At 34.1% G+C, this 23,222-nt stretch overlaps 1 protein-coding gene across 2 annotated transcripts in view; it reads left to right on the top strand.

Moving 5' to 3' along the window:
- Window positions 1-23,222, top strand: part of LOC119633463 (cGMP-dependent protein kinase, isozyme 2 forms cD4/T1/T3A/T3B) — a 96,727-nt gene that overhangs the window by 9,138 nt on the left and 64,367 nt on the right. The window contains exon 1 of one of the 2 annotated variants that reach the window (XM_038027027.1): window positions 6,524-6,666. The exons of the other annotated variant lie outside the window; for it this stretch is intronic. The gene's annotated coding sequence lies outside the window, so the exon portion shown is untranslated. Of the gene's footprint in view, window positions 1-6,523; window positions 6,667-23,222 lie in introns of those variants that run through there. 2 annotated transcript variants of the gene reach the window in all.

Below are 23,222 nucleotides of genomic sequence, written 5' to 3'. Positions count from 1 at the left end.
GTAGGGTATAAAAATGCAATAAAATAATCGTAACAAGAAAATATCCGTGACCCACACTTACACACCCCACCTTGCTTCGCTTAATACAGGTACTCATAACAGGTACTCATATCAAATTTCATCAAAATATCTCAAAAATTTGTGCATAGAGCACAAGAAATAAGACGGACGGACAAGGTAAGATCTATTAAGAAACTGATCCAAATCTTTTTGGGTGTTGCATGCATTCGCACGAATTTAACACACCCTCGTACCGCAAGTGATGCAAAGTAAATTGAAATAAAAAAAAAATTGGGCCCATGATCAGTAGAGGCCTAAAATTTTCCACAAGCATTTTAGACTAGTAAACATTTTATATATAAACGGTTCGGCTTGGTTGCCGCCAAATTTTTGACACAAAGAATTTCTTTTATTCATTCTACAATAAGCAAAAAAAAGAATATTTACTTTAAAGTATATATATAGTGTATATACAATTTCGATTTCGTTTTCGATTAAATACTTTGCAATCATTGAAATGATAGGTATCTAAGAGACGCGCTAAAGCGAATATAATAAACAATAGTACTTGTTTTTATATGAAGCGGTAGTAAAGGATCTGACGCATATTTATTTATTTTTGTATCGTAAAACATGCATTTTTAAAGCACAATCCGGAAATTTATGTGATTTTTGTGCTTTTATTATTATTATTTTTGTTATTTTACTTTTTTAAAATTGTTTGAAATTTCTGCTTTTTTTTTTTAAATTTTTGCTAAAGTTTTTGTTATTGTGTAGTAGCATTATAATCATTCAATATGGTCGATGATGTAGGCAGTCATTCCATTTAATTACCCACTACGTTATAGTTTTCTTTTTTTTATTATTAATATTCATTAATACATTTTACGATCCCTTCTTGATAGCATTCTTAGCGTTTGTTTATTAGCTCATATAGCAGATAATTAATTAAGAGATCTTTCCACTTATACTGCACTCAGAGAGAGAGCACTAGAATTTTAAGAGATTTTTTTTAATAACTCAACGCTGAATAAAGAGAGCCATCGTGTATGAAATAGAGTTGCCGGCATTCTTGCTATTGCAATAAAAACGTCAAAGCATGATTTCGTGTGCGCAAGACTTGTAAAAAAATTTCAATTTTTTCATAGCAGTGAAACGCTTAGAAAATATTTATGGGCATACTTTCTAATCGATGTGCATTTTACATATATACAGTATAGTAATAATACAAAAATACAATAAATAAATAAATATTATGATTATTTAAATCGAACGTCTTTTACTACCGCAGGCATAATTAATTAGTTTATAAGTTTCTTTACCCAGGTGCGTATCAAATTCGCGGAAGAGGCCATGAGAAAGCTTCTCGGACTTACGTTTCCCTTTTGCAAAGAAGGAAATCTTAGTTTAATAAATTTTTTTTAGGAATTTGCCCTTTCACGAGCTTATTGACTAATCTTTGTTAATCACGAAGATTATCTTTACGGAATTCCTTTTTTTTTTTATTAATCTCTTAAATTAAATTAAAAATTCTTTTTTGACACCAGCGAATGTGTGTGGATTTACCGAACAGTTCGGCCAAATATTTGATAAGACAGAGATAATTGAGTCGTTCGCGTTATTTAGACTAATGCTTCCCGTGATTTACGCTAATACCATATAATATGACTACAGTATGTATATAATGTATATATAATATACATATATAGATGAAGTGCTTGGAAAAATTTTGATCACTTTTTCACTTGAAAAAGGCATTCATTGTGGAAAGCTGGTATAATATATATTAAACAAAATAATTTCCACGACTTTCTACAACATTTTACAATATTATTGGCAACACGGCATTTCCAGTTAATTCCTGTCGCCACTTTTAAATCGTTGAAACCAAAAGTGACAACAACAACTGATAGAGTGGGCTTCAACAGCAGATTTGTTCAAATAAACAACAAAAGTAATGAATTCATCCAATTCAAATTTAGCCGGTTTATAGTACCCACATCCTCCTTACTTCTTGTTAGAGGCTTCGCTGTTACATGCGATAAAAAAACTTGGCAAAAAGGTCAAACAGATTTCTTATTTCTATTGCAATCGCTTAGAAGGAAATTGGTCACACTCTTGAACAAGAGAAATTCTATTGTTGCTGACAGAAAATAATCACCAGAAATGTTAGGGATGTAAAGTATTTACATCAATAGTTGTTCGGTCAAGTTATGCATATGGCTATGTTATAAGATCTCTTGCACGTGGTAATTACATAGCCTGTAGCGATATTCATTGGTCTGTAGCTTGATAATAAATGGGAATGAAAATGAAATCCTCAAAAAGACCTTCTAAACTAAACGAAAACAGTACTTGTCGCCCTTAATACTTCAGCGGGAAAAGTAGCTGAAAGTTAACTTTGGCTTTGATATTCAGGGGGGATAATCGCGTAACTGAAAAGGAGCTTTCGCTTCGGTATTCTGGTGTTTTTGCGAAACAACTGAGTGCGCAAGTGAAAGTAAAATTTTTTATACGTCATTATCCCCCTGGTTTTACAAAATATGTATACTAAATTTTAGACCGATATCGCTTATTATCCTTAATTTACAATTATCTGTCTATGGCAGATACCGTTGGAGAAAGATTACAGTTGGTTGAAGCTGCCCCAGCCTAATATTTCCAGTAAATATTGTAAACTTTTTGTATAAATGGTTTGATCGAAAGCAAAATTTATCTTGTTGGCTTATACGTTGCAATATAGGTTACAATTTTACAGAACTAATGAAACAAATTATGTTTACCAAATAAATGAAACTTACATAGTGTGCAGATAATTATTGTCTTAGCAAAAAAATCAAAAGACAGAGCTCAGAGAGGCATAACAAATCTCAAGGCATTGTACGTGATTCAAGGAACAAAATCATCCTTGGCTGGTAATCACAGATAAAAAGTTTGACGTCCGTTAGCATTCGTCAATGTGATAACACTTCAGGTACCAAAGGAATTAAATCATGGCTTTCTGCGCGCTCCTCCCGAACTTTTTAAAATTGCGACTATTGTAACATGGTCACAGATAAAGTTTAGAGACCAGTTTAATTCGTTCATGGAGGCTTCTTAACGAAACTTAATAATACACATACATCACCTAATAACATATATTTTATCAGTAGTAGAATTAATGAAAATATTTTTGATGTGAAGGAAATCGACTTAATTCAATAAATACATTTTACACCATCGCATACATTATCGAAGGATGAGGAATATGTTCAGTTTGTCAAACCCCCATTGCAATGCCCAGAAAGAAGCTTCGGAGACTCCAGCATATATGTTTTTGTTCAGCATCGAATTCTGAATCGATTTCCGGCTGTCTGTCTGTCCGGCTTAGTAATGGATGGTGTAAACATTCAAATGAAGACATTGACTGGAAATTTAGGAGAAGCATTAAAAGGTCTTGCGCACAGAGTGGTATTGAAAATGAGCCAAATCGGTCGAAGGACACGCCTACAGTGCTACTTAAACTGAGAACACCTGTGCTTTTAAAAAGAATAAAAAATTGTTTTTTCCCGATTCCTCATGAACTACAAGATCTACAAAAATTTGAACGCATATTCTATAGGCGGTGCTGTAGTACCTTCACAAAAAATGTAAAAATTGACCACGACTATCCAATGTTATAGTGTGTCATAATTTAAGTTTTTTCCTCCATAAACCATATAAGTTCTTAGCCAATTTCAAATCCGGGACGCATCTAAGCATATCCGTCTGTTCATTTGTCTGTGTGCCAAATCATATAGTGTCCTTCGTAAACATTCCCCCGTTCGCGAAAATGAATATATCGTCTACAAATTTGCAAAAGACCCAACTCTTCACCTCTTCAGGACACGCCTATAACGCCCGCTCCACCCCAAAAAATTTTGTTTTGAAAATGGAAAAATCCAACTGCACCCATCCCATATTATAGAGCATAAAAACGTTCTTCTTTCACTTTTTTTCTGCCTTTTTTAGTATAACGGTGATGTGTCCAAATGATTGGGTCCAAATTTAACTTTTTTACTTATTACATGTTTACTTTGTTCTAATTCATTAACGGTGAATGTAAATTTCTAAATTAATGTTAAGTTCATCATTCTCAACGATGTTGTTTGGATTTGATTCTACGATCTTTCCTGAAAGTCCGTTCGTTCGTACGTCACGTATTCTTGACATCGATATCCTTTGCTTTGCCAATTCTCCAACAACATTTATAATAAATCATATGGAATTTAACGCCTGTTTCTAGCTATTAAATCGATTTTCGACGAGTATAAGAATAGTTACAGGCAATAAATGACTTTGCAATTTTGGAATATGGGATTAAGTTGCAAGATATCAAAGATTCGCGCATATATTTATCTCACTTGTTACCTTTTAGACATAAACAATTTTCTTTCATAAAATTGTATCATTATGAATGTGTGTGTATTTATCGTATTAATGCATGTTGGAAAATATATTTTTGATTTTATCAAGTCGTTTCATAATAAACTAATTTCAAACTGCGCACGCTCTACGTTTGACGAGTATATCCGTCGCATAGTTCGACACACTTAATATCACATTGTGATTCGATGTAAGCATGTCCGTCTGTGTGTCCGCCTGTGTAATGTCTGTGACAAATTTTATTTATTAACCAATGTTTGCCTCTTTTATGAATTCAACTTTCTGATTTGAATACTCGCTAATCATAAGCCAATATTTTTAAAACAAACCCACGAGCTTCACTAACTATGTGCGGGTAGATTATGTGAGTCTTTTTTATATTCAAAACGGGGGCCATAAAATAACTATATATATTCTCAGGCATTATCTAGATCTGAATAAAGACTGTCCATCTATTCGCCCGTGTATGCAATGGTACACACATTCTCTTGGTAGCAAAAAATAGGTTTCAAAGTTGGCGGAAATACTGGATGTTAACATCTAAATAAAGAATGTCCGTTCGTTCGTCCATATATGCCCTGGTGCGCACATTCTCTTGGTGGCAAAAATCAGGCTTTACAGTTAGCGGAAATACTGGAAATTATTGCAAGAAAGTCTGTGTATTGAAAAACGGAGAAAGCACTCAAGCGACACGCGCTCACAGTACAAGGCAAACAAGGTAAATAAGAGTTTTTGCCCAATGCTCCCTCCTATCCGTTAAAATAGATATAGCGATAGAAATCTCTTTAAGTAATTCTACACTATTTGTACGAAAAAGGAAAGACTCGGCCATGCCCAGTGTAGAAAGTGAATTTTTTTCTTTCTTCCTTCTTTAATAGGTGTAGGGTGTAAAAAGCTCAGCCACAGACAAAATAATTTCCCCATTAGTTTTTCCTCAGATTCCAATTAGGACCATGTAAACTACTTGCTGCAAACCCGTTGGCTTAATTTCTTTCATACCTTTGAGCGCTTTGCCTCCTCTTCTAATAGAAAATTTTCCGAACTCTTTGTCTCCAGCGCTCAGCGTACCAGACGGATTTTTTATGGGAAATGTCTACGTTGAATAATGTACGTCAAAAATGCAGGCGTAAATTAATTGACTTGCCTGGACTTGGATTGTTAACGATATTGAACGATAAACTCAAAAATTTCGTAACAAAAATTGTTATTGTATGTAGCGAGTAAGGTTAAGACATTTCTGATTAACATTTACGCATCAAACAATCGATCGAACATCTCGCTTAGAGGGCTTGGTAGAATAGAACACGTAGAAGCTCTGGCATCGTTGCTGTATAATAAGCGCCACATCCTGTTTTAAAAGCGCCAAAGAAATTTTGATAAATGAATCCATTTGTAAAAGTAACAGATTTCTCTCTCTGTCTCTCTCTCTCTTTCTCTCTTGTCCTAAGAGAAGTGTTTTTTTTTTTCTTTTTGACTAAAGTTCAAACAGCGAAATTTTGTTCATAAGTTTTCTTTAAGTTCATTATAAGTAATTATAAGCTAACTCACGTAAATGTTTATCTCGTCGTCCAGTTCTCTTGTTTTGCTTTTTCTTGACTCTCTCTCGGAATTTTCTTCGTAACCCAATACATGCGCACAATAAATGCTTAAGCTCTATGAACGATCATATTTTCTGACTTCCTTGCTTGAGGTAACGTTCGTACGTGCACCCATACACACATACAGCTATGTATGTCAATATTTATTTTATAAAATATGTTATTACACACAAGCATTACGATTATATTGATATTCGCTCTGGTCTGATTTCTCTATTGGGGGGATACTTTTTGGGGTGTTTAAACGAAGCATGCAAACAAATCGTTTCGCGCGCACTATGAAAGCAACACATTTTACAACACACAATAACTTCGTTTGCTTGTCTCTCTCTCTGTCAACAAAAAATCAGTCTACATTTAGCCCTCTTCAAGTGCACTTCAGAAATCGTAATTTCAAAAAAGAAAAGAAAAAAGAAAAGTAAAGAAAACGGCAAACATATTAATGAAATAAAATTATTAAATAATTTTTAATTACAAAAAGTTATTAAAACAAATTCAAAAAATTAAGAAGATATTCAAAAGAAATTTAAAAATTATTTAAACAAAAGGAAAAGGAAAACTTATGAATGTGTTCACCTTTCAAAAAATACGACTATTGTGCGGTTCGATAAATTTGAATATTTAATCCCTCAGAAATTTCAACAGCCGTGCCTAAAGTCCAAAGGTATAAAAAAAAAACCAAAACAAAACAAGGATCAAATGAAAATAAATTCAATAAAAATTTCCTTGAAAATTATTTCAAAAAGAAACTGTTTTCCTGTCTAAAGTTAGCGATATGTCCACAGGTGTAAAAAGTTACAGTAACTTCACTTGCGATGCAACGATGGGGCCTAGTAAAATAGAAAATTAAAAATAAAAAGCTTTAACATGGGTTCAATAGGTTTATGGGGAATACAATTCGTACAATTCGTCGTAAAATTAGCAGCAATCAAATCTACTGCATTACATGGCAATTGTTCATCTTTATTTACAGTCACTCCTCTTAGAGCACACCGTTCGAACATCGAAAAAAAACAGACTAAGTTAATCGTATAGTCGGACAAAGCTATTAACAGTTACATCCGCCATAAAATGAATAAGAGCCTGTTCATTTCTGAGTCCATTTTTAACATCTAGACTGACAGACGCTTTTGTGCATCTAAGCAATTTCCACAAGCAAAAATCGAATTGAAGTTAGAACTTGCCTTGATCAAAAAGTAAGGGGAATTTTTGATTTTTGCAAAAAATATATACGTAATCTTCAATGCGTCCTCCTTTCCTTAATGGAGCGTCCGTGACGATGTCGTACACAAAATTCGTTCGTTTTTTACCTTTGGAAATCGTTGTACTTCGAAAGTCCTTTCAAGTTTGGAAAAGTGGAAAAAGATGATTAGGGCATTATTCACTGAGAAATATCTCAGCAGCTTCGGGATAAATTTTCCATATCTTGCCACTTGCATTATCTTTGAAGTGTTTGTAAAAATTGCAAGGCGCGATTCGTTGGGAAGGCGACGGGTTCGTTAATGGCAAATGTAATTACTACCCAGATACACTAAGCTTGCCAGACCCTCCATAACCTTTGTTCTCTTCGTACGTTTATTACGTACAAATGCGTAGCTTTGGTATAGAATCGTCACCAAAAGCCTTTCGTTTAGCATTTCCATCAAATTCATTGGAACGATAAATTCTTATATAAAAAATCGTCGAGTAATTTAAAAGTCAATCTTGCGCCTTCGCTTATCAGATAGATGCAAACTAAGTCAAGCAACTTTCAATGAGTGGTTTTAATATTATATGCAAAAGGATCAAATGTGTCGACAAAGAACATTAATTTTTGATCCTATCAAGTATGTCCATAAGTCAAATTTACTGATTACAGCAAACATTCTCACGATTGTTAAAAGGTTAAAAAGAACGTAAAAAAAAACGGGAATATCAAAATCTTATTACCACCTATAGGCAAGCTACGGTAGATATCAAGTCAAAATTTATCGAACCCATTTGTTGTTTTTAGGGAGTAATGGTAAGGCGTTGGTTGACCTGGTTAACTCGGTTAAGTTCTACAATGAAATTTTTCATTACTTTTTGCAGACGCGCCTCGAAGGGTAACAATATTTATTTTTTGTTTTTACACCCACCACTGCAAGAAAGGGATATACTACTCATTTTGGTTTTTTTTTCCATCCAAAATCCAAAAGAACAGTTCAGAGAGCCTATAAACTATATATATTCTTGATCAGCGTGAAATTGTGAGTTGACTTAGCCATGTCTCTCCGTCTGTGTCTATGTATGATGTGCGTCGTTGGCACTTTCCTGGCAAAAATGAAGATATCGACTTCAAATTTAGTAGAAATATTGGAAGTTTCTGCACGCAGGTTGGTATTGAGAGCGGGCCAAATTGGCCAGAGCAAAAGCACGCAGTGGACTGTAAACTGAACGCAACTCAATTTTTTTTAACAAACATTTTTGCATTTTTGAAAGAGCCTACTCGTTAGGTCCGAAAATGGAACCAATCGACCATGCCCATACAAAGTTACAAGTGACTACATTTTATTTTTTTCACTTTTTTGAAGTTTTATGATTATTCATCATACAACGCAAACACGACTGACTATTTACAACCATTTTGTACATTCTTTAAATAAAGGTATATTAGCTGCCTAAAGATGGCTTAATTTTAAAATAAATTTCTTAGACGCGACCATTACTTTTTCCTTAATAACACTAGCGGTGTGGGTATCAAATAAAAGAACTTGGTGAGTAGAATGCGAAAAACATAGTGATGGGTATGCGAAATTCGATCCCTGCCGCATATAACTTTCTTATTTGTTTATGTTCGCTTTCCTCTACGTGGAATGTTGTATATGTGTGTGTGTGTGTGTGTGTGTGTGTGCGTAAAAATTTTCTCAATTTTTCTTTTATTCATTTGTTATTTTTCAATTCAATCAAGACTACTATCAGTTGATTGGCTCGCGTGAAAAGGTTTCTCTAATTGATACCATAGACTACTTGTTTATGAATTGACTAATTAAACTATAACTCATTTCGATGGATTCAAAGATAAGCGACTGAGTGAGAGCATAGCTTATAAATTAAAATTGCATCAACAAGATTGAACACAGATAGGAATGATTGAGAATTTGATTAATACAAAAACACCAATGATCAGCAGAAATTTAATAAGGCAAGAATAAGTTTGGCCTAAGGCAGAAGCGGGGAATTAAAATTTTGCGGAAATTGAAAATTTCTTACAAAAATTTTTAATTAAAAATAAATTTGAAAAATGAAGAAATTTTTTCCTTTAAATTTTATTTACAACTGATTCCCATGGACCGCACAGGAAGGCATTAAACATTTCCAAAAATGTTAAGGTTAACTCTTATTACTTTATGCCTATTATAAGTGTATAGAAGCATGAACCGAATGAGCGAGATGAACACATTAATCGCGATTTCCTGAAAGGTTTGTTTTTCTATTGAGCCAAATACAAAAGCAATTTGAAATGTGCTGAGAAAGATAACAAAATATATAACATTGTTGTACCCTACATAACTTGCGGTGCACTTTTGCTGTGCGGATGTACACTTGAGATTGATGAGATACTTGACATTTATCATATTGTTATACCTTGTGTATATACAAACGTTTTCAGTTCATCAGTGCATAATGTTTCGAAATAAATATAAACGATTAATCTTTTCTCTTAGTTGTGTAAAGATATGCGAACGACTGTTCAGGTATTTTTCTTTATTCGTTAAGAAGGGAATATCCATTTTACCTTCATAACAACTTTGTTAAAATGAGAAAAATCGTCAGTTTTGCAATTCAAGTCTGCGTAGAACCAGAACTTAGGAGAATGTAATTTACACCCTTTCTCATTTGCCATAACGTAGATCGCCTAACCATAAGTTGGCGCTAAAGAAGTCTGTCTCCTCAAGTGCTTGCTAGTTGTCAGTTAACTAGCGCTTTGCACTCCTACGTCAAGTGCGTGTTGGCATTGTATTTCTTACATCAACTCTTGTCTCGACCGACGTTACATTATTTAAAACATGTACTACGTTGTACTACTCCCTGTAGCTTATACCATCCTACAGGTATTAATATAACGACTTTTCAAAAATAAGAAAGCGATCAAAAAATTATTCCGATACAAACTATATTCAATAGCATCCGTCTATGGGTCAGAGGACATTAATGTGCCAAATTTCATCCAAAGATCTCAAAAAGTAGGGTTTGTACATTGAACATCAAAAACAAAGACGGACAGGCGGACAAACTTAGTTCAGTGGAACTTTCTAAATCGATCGGTAAAATAAAATGTGAGTCTATTTCAAAATCTTGTATGTGCGGCATTCATACTCACAAACTTAACATGCCTCAAGAAGTGTAGGGTATGATTATTAATTGTTTTTTTGTTCTCTTTCATGCATCAAATATATCATTTTAAATATTTATGTACGATTTCTTATTGAGATCGTTTCTTATGCCTTTTTGTGCAAAATAATTAAGGAATTAATGGTAGGTAGCAGAAAAATGAAATGAAATGGAAAGGGTTAGATTCATGTATTTTTTTTTTTTACATTGTGATGTTTATAACTCAGGGAAACTCCTTATACTTCTTAAGATGTCAGTGGTCAACGATTCTATTTTGATTTTGAATTTGATGTAGCACGTTATATAAATATTAACATCATAAGAGAATCTATTCCAACGCTATTAACATTTTTCGAAATACTTTAATAGTATATAGTGCTATATAGGAGGCTTCACAATCGGAAATAGTGTTGGCAGTTGAAAAGCATTTATCATCATTTCTTTCAGGATTTGCAAGGTTAATGCGATTCTTTTACCGCTTGTTCGTGTGCTCTTAAAATGTTCAAAGTGTTTTGCCTCTTTACTACTTAGAGAGTGAGCAAAATCCATTCAAAAATTCACTTATGTTCACTCCGAATACTCTGCTACTCTATGACGATAGCTATAAAAGTGAAACTCACGCCTTTAAAAATGCGATCGTGTTCCAAGTTTGCATACATGCTAAGATAAATTAAATCATGTCTTATATTTTATTTACTTATTTATTTCTTGAGACATGGATAACTTTGAAGCCATGTGTTTGAGGACCTGGGGTGATGAGTTCACAATATCTATTCACGGTGTATCAAAAAGGGAGCAAAGAGGAAAAGAGATAGATAGCGATAGATTTGAAAGCCTTTAATGGTGAGTTCACAATATCTACATACTAGGTATCAAAAAGTGAGAAAAGAGGTAAAGGGATAGATAGATAGATAGAAAGAGAGAGAGAGAGGGAGAGAGAGAGAGAGAGAGAGAGAGAGAAAATAAGCTTTAATAATAATATAAGGAACAGGAGAATATATAAGAACAAAATAAAGAGAAAAAAATAAATCAAATAATTCGGTTGAAGGGTACACAGAAAAGAAGACAACATCAATAACAGGCATGAACTCATCCCGGAACTCAATATCTTTATTTAATCTCACTGTTAGGTGAAAATGCCACAAGCTTAAGTTGGCAAGCAAAGTAAGAAGAAGCAAAACGTCATAAGCTCTTATAATCTCTTACCTAAACTGCACTAGGAAACATATTCTTGATTCGAGAAGTCAGCAACTGGTTACTAAGGACAGACCGTACACTAAAGCAGAAGAGGTTAAGCAATTCTTTTTTGGTAGCTGTGAGTGAACACTCTGTTCATTCAATTGACTTTTACAACACACGCAGATTTCAGTGAGAATACAGTTAGGATCAAGCGCAGGACCCCTTAACACAACTTGGACGCTATCCATTGTTTGGCAACTGTGGACGAACTGTTGAGAAAATGTAAATGATTTTTGAACTAGATTTTCGAAGAACAATAAGAAACAATTTGATATCATTTAATATGGAGATTTGATGATAGAGGCACAAATGATTGGTTAATCGATTATACTTTACTCTCCTGTTTCTTTTACTTGTGGTATCATGGGTTGCCAGAAGCCTTCGAAGCAATGTTCCAGCCTCGACGCGACCACGGAAACGGTCCATTGGGGACATTTAGTGCAGTCGATTCTCAGCTCAAATTGCAAAAAAGGCTTCTGCTAGGTATGGAATAGCATGGCAGCCGGGGATCTGACAAAAAGAAAGACAGAGTTTTTAGGCATCGCTCTCACCACGAGAGAAGGGAGGGGATTGTGTATCCATATATGCATCTTCACTTGTACTCGGGGACTAAGCACCATCGAGGCACCGACTGCGCACTTTTGCACTTCGCCCAGCACAAGGTACAATGAAGTCTAGCCTTTACTGCAGTGAACTCAGGTAAAACACCTGGAAACGTCTGTATTTTTAGTCTACTCTTAATAGTGTATGCAGAAGCACACACGTCCGTGTGTGAATCTCTACAGGTACTCGGGGCCTAATCGTTGAGTGAACATTTTCCCATTCCGCATGGCACCTGGTACCATGAGGTTAAACTTTTACGGCAATGCACCCACGTAAAACAGCACCAGAAACATCTGCTTTCTTAGTGCATTTACGTTAAACCCACAGATTGTATCACTGTAGTGATATCTACGTTGTGTAGACAGATTTGATAATCCAGTCGACTATGCTATTCATTTTCAACTCGTAATCGAGTACCGCCTTCAATGTGTATTTTAATATGCTATAAACCTTTTCGAAATTCCTGGTTGAAAAGAATTTTGTATACATACTAGTATAATATATATATAAAATCCGTAGGTTAATGCTATATATTAGTATTATATACGCGACGAGTGTGAATAATGAATTACAGAAAGGGTATTAGCCTAAAGCAGTGCTTTTATGGCAAACGATAGCAAAGTTTAAAATTCGGTTAATTAAACAGATATGTTTTTTTGTTATACTTTTTTTATCTTTTGTGCTAATTGAATATATACAATTATTTTATGATATTTTATTGTGATAATGAACTTGACGCTTCATTTCGTTTATCACCTGTTGTACTCTTCATAATATCCGTTATATATATTTAGAAGATTAGTTGAATTTTATCATTGAAGAAATTAAGAAAACGTAACGGTTAAGACATTGAACTCCTCTTGTGAAATTTTATGATAAATATATACATTTTAATAAATGTGTGTTGCTATTAAAAACTAAATTTTTCAAATTGTCGTGTTAATGCACTGAGCTAAATATAATTTACAAATTACTAGTTTCTTACTCCTGTCCAGCCCCCATAAGCCTTACTAAGATTTTATTTTATAAATACCAACACCGTCTTGTTAACAAAATTACAGGTGTTTCATTAAATCAACTCTCTGGTATAGTTGTTTGTTTAAAAACAAAAAAAAAAAAAAAAAAAGCAGAAAAAAAAGCAGAAAAAAAAAAATTAAAAAATAATTAAACTGCTATTATGCAAACTTAAAATTTATGAGTAATTTACTGTCACTAATATGCTGCCGGAATATCCACTACTTGAGGTCTGTCATCTATTTCGTTTTGTCGCAAGCGCGGGCCAATGCGTTGCCATTCAAGCATTAGAAAACATATTGCCAATTATGAAAAGATAAATATTTTGTTAATATTTATATTTCCTAATGCGAAAACCACATCACGAAAGTGTATTAAATTTAATGTACGGGATGATAAAGATTCAAATAAAATTAAAATTCTGGATTCTATACATTTGCCGTTCGTAGTAGTAGAAGCAGAAGAAGTAATATACAAAACTTAATCATCAACGTAGCCATCACCGTTATCTGTTGTCCTTTCGCATTTACCGGGCAGACCGGGTAGTTTCAATATGTCCCCCTAGTGAACACTTGGTTGTTGCGAGCTATCCTCATCATCGTTCTATTTCCACACACCTTTAACTTTGCAGAACTATCGTTGTGCTGAATATGGTTGCCTCGCTCTGAACATTTGGTAATCAGAAATAAAAGCATTTAGAAGATCGTCCGTATGCTGGAGAAGTTCTCAGCGCAAATTAAAGATCATTTCTTGGGTTGCTTTAGAGGGACGAATGTTTGCAAATTTCATAGCTTAAAAGACAACAATTTTTTACCCGAAATATTGCAAATCATTTTCTAGTTGTTTCCTGGGTTGCTGCATTACCGCAGCTTCTGCTGCAACGTTTTCCAGCTTAATCCACTTAGAAAAACATCAAACAGCGGCAGTGCCCTAAATGCTGCTAATTAAGAAGCATCTCTCTACACTTTGCTATGCACCAAACGACGGTCAGTGTACAAATGAAGCTTATGCCGTACGAGCGGCAATGCCCTAGTTTCCTACAGCCAAATATTTCGAAAGAATTTAACGCAACAACTTGACTTAACGCTTGTGAGCGTCGATTCGTCTTGTCTGTTCACAAGCCGTTCAAGATCAGATGCTAACTAGGTTTGCTGGAATTATTATTAGCCTTGAATCAATTTTCATGGACTATGCTTGCCTTGGCTGCATAGGTTTCCTGAAGATGCAAAAAAATCAAGATGAAGATAATCCAAGTCAAGATAAAATAGAAAGCAGGAGGCAGCTTTTCAGGTTAAGCGACCACTAAGGCAATTTTACATTTCATTATCGATGAGATCAATGATCAATGACATAGGCAGTGCAGTGTAACGCAGTATTCAGCAGAAGCAAAGTGCAAGGTAAATAGAATGGGATAACGTTATACGAAGTAATACGGCAGACAACACACAATATACCGGCCCATTAGAATCCATAGAAATCATCAGTGACGCAAACTTGTTTTCCTAATCATTGCAATATTCAGCCGGCAAAGGTATTGATATCACCCTAACAATCTGACGGTATCCTAGACAAGTATCTTTGATAGTCTGGACGCTATAAAGGTTTTATTTGCAACTTCAGCGTCGTTGCCGTAGGCATGTGTACAGCTTTTTTGATCGTCTACTCGCTATAAAGACTTTCATTGCAATTTGCGCGTCATCATGATGTAACAGGCACCTGTTCTGATTGCTCTGAGATTTTCGATTCTCGAAAAGGTTTGTTGACCTCCGTAGGCGCTCTGCCCCTAAGGTCAGTCCAATGTAGTAAACCTCAAGCCGCTACATTATAGAAGTATTTCTGTGCGCTCAACTCTCAATCCAATACGACCATGCGATCTAAGTAAGCAGCTTTAACCAAAAAAAGTTAAACACTAAAATGGCTTTGAACAATTGCCATAAATGAAGAATTGCCGATCGACTAGAATTGCGCAGGTTTTCGATTGCTAGCAGTAATAGATTCATTGTCGAGCGCGACTACTAAGTACCAGCCATTTTCCGAGCGCTTAAGGCGAAGAATCTTCTTTCTTCGCTTGCGATTATCTGAGCTAGAGTGAAGATCAACCCTGCGATCTATGATTATGTTGGAGCAATTATTTTGGAGCAGCAAAGACTAAAACATTTGTTTAAAGCCTATGTAGCCTTGTATTAGGCATAGTTGACGAAATATGGATCAAACGAAATAGCTTAAGGCGGCATGTTAAAGATAGTAAGCAATCAGTTATGGATCACTTTAACAGCATATTAATGTTCTTTTATGCTACCTTCACTTCGTTTTCACAATGGCCGGCTTTGTTTTACGATGATGTTCAATTAATTCCAACTTATGAGGATAAACTTCATTACGTAAGAACTCCCTTCAAGTCTGGCGATTTTTTTCTGTTGATGAAAACCTTTTATAGATCTATCTATGAAATTGTTATGCAGAAGCTGCTTGATATTCTTGTATATATCTATATATTTTCAATTACCAGCAAAAAAAAAAAAAGAAGAAAACAAAAAATAAACTTTGGCTTCCACAAGATTCTGTTTAAGGTGCAAATAGCTTTCTTACCTGTTTTAAAAGGAAATTTGCTAATATATAACTAAACTGTAAACTGCCAACTAAGGTGCAATGATAAAAGCAAAAGAAAAAAAACAAAAAAAAAAGAATTCTTTCTTATTATGAAAACTTAAAAAGGTTTTTCAAACTTCACCGCTCACTCTGGCTGGCTGTTGCCGTTGGGCATTCATAATTCGTTTTAAATAGTTTATGAATGGTCCATGTGTACATTTGTTGTTGTCTATGGTAACAAATTTTATAACACGTACATTCCAGTGCATAAATGTGTGCCTGACTGCAGTTAAGGTGTTGCTCATTCATCATTAAACTAAAGTAGCGTTTGGTGTGGTTCCATTGATGTATGTATCAGTATGACCAGCTATGCACATTCGTACATATGTTTTTTTTTTTTTTTCTTTCTTATACCAATTTAGTCAATACATGACTTGATAAAGTTTACGCGTTTAATTCTTAAGCCATGTTGCGTTCGATTAATGTACGTACCTATGTACGTACGTAGAGAACTCTTAAGGAAATCAAAAATTTTATTTTTAACAAGTGCAAGAGAGACTTCATATGTTTCTCTGTTGTAGTTGGCAAGCTTACTACTGCGATACGTATCTCCTAATTTTTTTTTTTTTTTTTTTTTTTTTCTTTTTTCGGTGGTATATCATCGTTATGCACAATATAATTTTCAACAAGTTTTTTTTTTCTTGTTTTTTGTTGTTGCAATTTGCTGTTTTCGTTTTATTAATAAATAACATACAATTAATTGGTTATTTGTGCTTTCGGTATTCATTAATGATAAATTTATTAGATCGCTTTTATATATATATATGTATGTATACGAGTATATACGGGGAAGTAAATAATTCATATAGATAGATAGTGTAAAAGTTGAGTTCAATATACAAATGCACAATGGAAGAAAGGGAACAATTTTTCAATTATCTGCTTTAATACTCATATTGAGACGGATAACGGAATTCCAGTTTATATGATTAATTAAATGTGTAAAAACAATTTCATTTAGTTTATATAGCTATATATATAAATATATATATATATATATATATTTTGTTTTAATTCTCTTTTTTTGCCTCTCTATTTTTAGTTTTACACGAAATAATTTGTAAATGTTTTAATTAAATTGCTAGATAAAAATAAATTTTATTTCATACAAATTGTTTAAACAACTAAATCAATTAAATTCGGAATAATTTCTCGCACGTGTCTCTTGGGTGCCTGATATAAGCAAAAGGGGAAAATTAAACTAATTTGCAATCACTATATAACAATTTACTAAGTTTTAATAATAAATAATAAAAAAGAAGAGATTGGCTTAAGCGTATTTTCACTTTTTTATTTATAAATAAGCGTTTGTTTTGTTCTTTTTTTTTTTTTTTTAATTTGTAATAAAAAATATCAACCGGACGTTTCATACCCTACACCACTTGTGGTTAAGTTTGTACGGATGAAGGCAACGCCAAAGAGACTTGAGATGACTCCGCCTTTTATTGTGCCGCTCATTTCAGAATCGATTGAAACTTTTCCGTCCGTCTGTCCGTCTTGTTTTCATCTGTTCAACTTACAGGCCATAACTTTTAAGTTAGTTCAATGAAATTTGGCCCAAGGAGGAACCATTTTAAAAATGCTTCGGATCGGATCACTGTTTCGACCACGTCCCACATAACAGCTAAATTTGAAAAGTCATTATATGAATAACAACTGTATTAAGCAAAATAGTGTAGGGTGTTTTCGCATATGCATAACATGAATAATCTTCGTGAAAAAGGTTTTTCAGAGGAATTCGTGTTTTGTTGGAGTAAGCCAATACTCCTATATAAACCCAAGGTGAAAAGTCCAAAATGTTGCATGATCTCTGTGGCAAGCTCAAACAAGGATTTTTCCCCATTACACGACCGTTGAAGTTTTCTCATAACGAATTGTTTTGATCACGAACTGTATGACACGATGCACGATTTTGTTAAAGCCAGATATCGTCCTAGTTAAAATAGCCCAATTTTCTCACGAAAGGACGTAATCACATTGCTCCAAATCCCAATCCAATATGTGTTTCATTTACGTCTGCTTTGGGTAAAACAAAACGAATGGCTCTATATACATATTAAAGTGTAACTGTGACATATTAAGTTTGCCCATTGTTTGCCAAAAATGCATCGGAAATCTGACAAATTATATAAGATTCACGAGCACCACAATCTATCTGTCGTTTAAAGTTACGAGTACTTCTTCAAGACGTTGTCGCGAACACCAGTCAAGCGTTTAAGTTATTCTTTATTACTTTTAAAAATCTGCTGAATCAGTTCTCAGTGCCTTATGCACTTTATGTAAAATAGTTAATTTCTTATTTTGCCTTAATTATGACATCGAAAGAACCTTAAGATCGATCTTTAATTGTTTCCTAAAAACAGCCTCGCATCGAGTTCAAAGTTCGGCCTGACCTTCAGTTCAAACCAAAATTAAAGAAAAAGAAAATCGTCCACATTGTAGGCGATTTTTTAAAGAAAAACTTTTCCGACTTTTCCGACGAAAGGAAAGCGTTATGTAGACGTACACTACGTTCTGCACCGATGCAACAAACCCATTGTCATTTACAACAGAAGTTCAATGAAATATATTACTTTCAATGCTTAGGCAACTATCAATAGGTGAGCGCAAACTCAGGGCTTAATATGAACAAACCTTCTGTTTAAGGCGATAACATTTATTAATTGGCATAACGCAATCATTGAATGGAAAAATTGCAATTGTTATTAAATCATTAAACTATTTTATTGTTTTATATATGCTTTTATCTGGCGTTGCTTTTAATTACATCGACTTTTTTCTTTCAATTCCAATTAATGATGCATATCAAAGCTCTTCGTATAAATTAATGCACTTTGATACAGAAATGTTTGATTATTTAATATTATTATTATTATTATTATTATTATTATAAACTTAGCCAGAGAATAAATTCTAAGACTAAAGTCTTAAAGCACCAACATCTAAGGTTTTCGGCTTTATTAAAAAGTCTACCGCACTTGAGATTTGAACCCACGACCATTGAGTTGCTAGTCGAGACTCTTGCCTACTCGGCCACTCAGGCGGCTTGATTATTAAATATATGAATATGGCGCCCGCGTTTTTAAGAAGAGCATACAAGTAGAGTGCTAGAGTACTACTATCTTTCACACTATCACACAAAAGCGTACAAAAGGTTATTTTTGTTGCTGTTGTCTGGGGCAAAACCAAAACATCATTTGCGGCAAATTTTAATTTCCTTGCTTAACTCGAAGACTCGTGCTGTTAAGACTCCGCGTATGCTGAACTGTGGACGCTGGGTGTGATGTGTTATTGTTCCTTCCAACCAAATGAAATTATACCTTAAGAATGTTATTGCGCAATATGTCAATAGTCTAGACATTGTAAGTTTTCAGTATGAAGAATTTTGCTCAGAAAATGTTTTCAGTTCTCTCGTATAGTAACTTGTCCGCCTTCCTTGGTTATCAGCAAATAATAATTCTTCCAAGAGGAAGCAAAATTCCACATCGAATATTCTAATTAATTTATTGATATGTGTTAGTGAACGAGATATCATCGACTAATGGCGCTTATATGCTTAAGGAAAAACGTAAATCGAGCCTAAATGCTCGATTCTTATCCGCATCTAGCTTTTGATCTGCGGTGCAAGCATTAGGCAGTAAGTAGAAGCCTTCCATTAGATTTCTTTCCTATTAACTTTCAAGTATGTTTGCGATAAAGACAGCAGGCGCATTACACATGCTTTCGTCATGCTCTACATAAGCTACGCAATTATGAACAAACACCACTGGTTTTAGAGACTTTTATTTAAACTTTGGACGTACTTTGCGTGCTATTAAAAAGCGAACAATGTTCAGTCTTAAGTCTATATAGAATATGGGAACCAGTTGTGATTGCTTAACACTTAGATAATATCAGAATCAACTTCACGTCTGATGCATTCTGAAAATTTTGTTGGGCTATGCAGTTCACTTCTCTGGAGCCAAGGTGATGAGTCGATTTTCCGTACGTAGATCTTAAAATGTTAATGTTTAGTACGACACCAAGAATTAGAAGCTTGTCTTTCACAAATTTGTGGAAAGCTGACACAACTCTCAAGGCACAGCCAAGATTTTAAGTACGTAAGTAGTCATCCTAGCAGACAGTTTCACTTTATCCAGTCCAGCAAAAACTCTATTCCCTGTATTGCGCTTGTTCTGTCACCTTTTTAATGTGTGCTGTAAACATGAATTTGCTGCCAATCCTGGCTTTTTATGAAAGTGGAAAGGCGCAAAGCGGCTCTTCCAAACTCTTTGCTCTGGTCTGGCATAAGGAAAATGCCTATCTTGGATTCGGCTTGCCTCGACACGACCTGTTTACCCATTTACTGGAAATACTTCTCTACTACTGCAAGCGAAGCGACAATATAAGCGAAGTGATGTTTCTTTGCAAGAGCTAATGCTTACGATTCTAAAAGATGTTAAAACTATGTTTATCATCTTCAGGTTTCTTATCTGTCAAATAAATTCCTTAGCCTCGACAAGGCAAAATAATGATGTCTTTTTTTCTTTCATCCAAATAACAAGACACTTAATGCATGGTTTTCAACTAATCTTTTTCCAGCCATAATTCTTAACAAAAATTTTTGATTTATCATCTTTGCAAGATCGTTCGTTACATATATCCATCCACCTTATCTGTTTATTGTCATCAAAGACCTCAGGTAATAAAATATTTCATAAGAAATTCATTCGATATGATTGGTCTCGTCGATAACGAGCGTTGGCATGGTCACTACTAGTAAATGGAAAACAAGTAACAGTACTACACTAGGGGAACGACGCCATTGCATCCCCTACACCATCACTTCTTTTACGACATGACCTAACGAGAACACATTTTGTTTCATGGATACATCTGTATGAGGGCAGAGCCAAAACGTCTTGATCCAAATTAAGCAAATTTAATTTTCTTCTCCTTATAAAGGCATTTTCAGTGTAAAGGTTTATAAGGAGGCTAATCTGTCCATCCGTCCGTCTAGTGGTCCGTTGCAATTTATTTTTAAAAGGGCTCGTGTGTGAGTTAACGCACCGAAGTATACCAGATTTCACCGAAATGAGCGGTTATTAGATGGACAGGTAGACAGCAAAGAGATAAGTTAGCGCAATGATTCTGACTTATTTGGTCAAACAAAAGCCAATTCCATCTTAAGTGCTTCTGAAATCTACAAACTTACTAAGCATACGCCAATAAGGTATAATTTTAATTATTTCAGGCTGGAGATTCTATCATAATTTTAATTTGATATTGGAATTAACTGTAAACCTTTCTGAATTATTGAACACTTATTGAACTCTATCCCATACAACGGTCCTAATGGAAAAAGCCTTAATTTGTAATGTTTTACGACGAAAGTTGTTGATTCATGACAGTAATATAATATAAGACTTAACTATATCAGATTCGGACCAAGTACAGCCCTGTCTTGGATACTATTCCATATCAAGATTCTGAGAAGATATAAAACTTCACCTGGAAAATGGATCTGATAGTAATTTGGCATAGAAATTAAGCGTAGCAAATATGGATAACATCGGTCTATTTTTTGGATTACATCCTGCACGTTTCCTACACTTGGATTGGGTGAAGTTATGTATAATATTTAACGGTCGACCTTGAATTACTATAATACTTTTATTCCTTTTTTTTTTCTTATCAAAACGAATAAAATTAAGTTTACCTCGTCGTAAAATACAACATTTTTTTCTGAAACCGAAAAATTTTGAATTGAGTTTGATTAATCATAAAAATCATTTCCAAAGACAAAAAGATTCTCAAAAAGTAGACAAAGATTCGATATTACGCTAACTTATGGGCTGATGGGGAAAATGAAATTTTGACACATTTCTTTTGATGGCTGGTATTATCCCGAACTCATACGGGGCTTTCGATAGTGTTGTCGCATATGAGCCGGCACGTGAACTTATTGAGCGATGTGCTATATACATATTTATTTATTACTTATACCGCAGTTGAGATTTGAGCCCGCGACCATTAAGTTGTTAGTCGCGATCCTTTGTGTTGTGTGCATATCGGAAAAAGTATGCTTTTCATCCCGTAAGTCAAACAGTGACTGCTTATCACCACATGGTAACTAACACATCATTATTAGCTAACGTATGTGAATGATATTTTTTTGGATTTTTTACAACTTTATGAAATTACATCAACTAACTTAACTGAATCAACGGCAGCGAACTGTCTTTTCCATCTTGCATGCAAGCAAGTTGCGCATGCCTATGCACATGCGTATATTTTCTACGCATTTGGGCATGTTTCGTTTATGGCTGTGTACTATTACGATTTTTACATACATTATAACTATGCCAGTAGGAGGGTTAATAAAAATTATTTTAATATTTTCTACGAAATTGATAATCAGACGGTAAATGTTGCAACAATTATTTATAAGAAAAAAAAAAAATTAATAAATAAATAAATAAACACACACAGACGCACGCGCTCATATGCTTAACAAAGTTATAACGTAACGCCGTTTCGAGGAGAGTGCGGTGTGCCTAGTGTTTAAATTTGGTACAATTTGACATGTGCTTGCCTGCGTGTAAGTGTAGCAAAGATGTATTTTGTAATTGTCAACAAACGCTGCATGACATCGGCTGGCAAGCGAGCGTGCTCCAATCGCATAGATTGATCTTTAAGATTTCTATTTAAATTGTTGTTGATGTTGTTGGTGAGGTTGTTTTTGATTTCTTTTTTTTTTTATAAAACAACTATAAAACAAAACATATACATATAATAATGTTAGTAATTTGAGGCGCGATACAAAACATAACTTGTCATTAAGCCATAAACATAATTTGGGGCTTTTCTCCTCTTGTATTTGGCAAATATTCATAAGTCAAATTGTTTACGGATCGATAGTCGATACTTGAGATAATAGAACCGGAAAATATAAAATAAACGTATAAATAATATAACATATTTCAAATTTTTGTATTGTGTGTTTGTAAATAATTTGAAAATGATTATTTACGATTTTTGGTTTTTCTTCTTTTTTTTATAGTTGCTTTACACGAATATTGCATCTTCTCCTTACTTAATTTGATCTGTTTTCTTATTGAGATAAAAATTACTTTCGCCTTGAATCTTATTTATAGAATTCCGATATGCATGCACATATGGCAGATATATGGCATAGAAAAAAGCAATATTCCGACGATATTTAATAAGAAACAAAATATCATTTGCCTTAAGGCGCTCATCATATGAAGAAGATTGTATATATAAATAGCGAAATTTTCTAATAATCACTTATTGACTGGCCGTGATATTGTTTGACTCGAGCTCAATGTCAAATTTGCTTTGACTTTCCGTTGACCCAAA

This window comes from Glossina fuscipes, unplaced genomic scaffold (assembly GCF_014805625.2).
Source record: "Glossina fuscipes isolate IAEA_lab_2018 unplaced genomic scaffold, Yale_Gfus_2 2, whole genome shotgun sequence".
Taxonomy (NCBI): Eukaryota; Metazoa; Arthropoda; class Insecta; order Diptera; family Glossinidae; genus Glossina; species Glossina fuscipes.
Note: the sequence above shows the minus strand (reverse complement) of the source record. Positions and strands in the feature narration are given on the sequence as shown.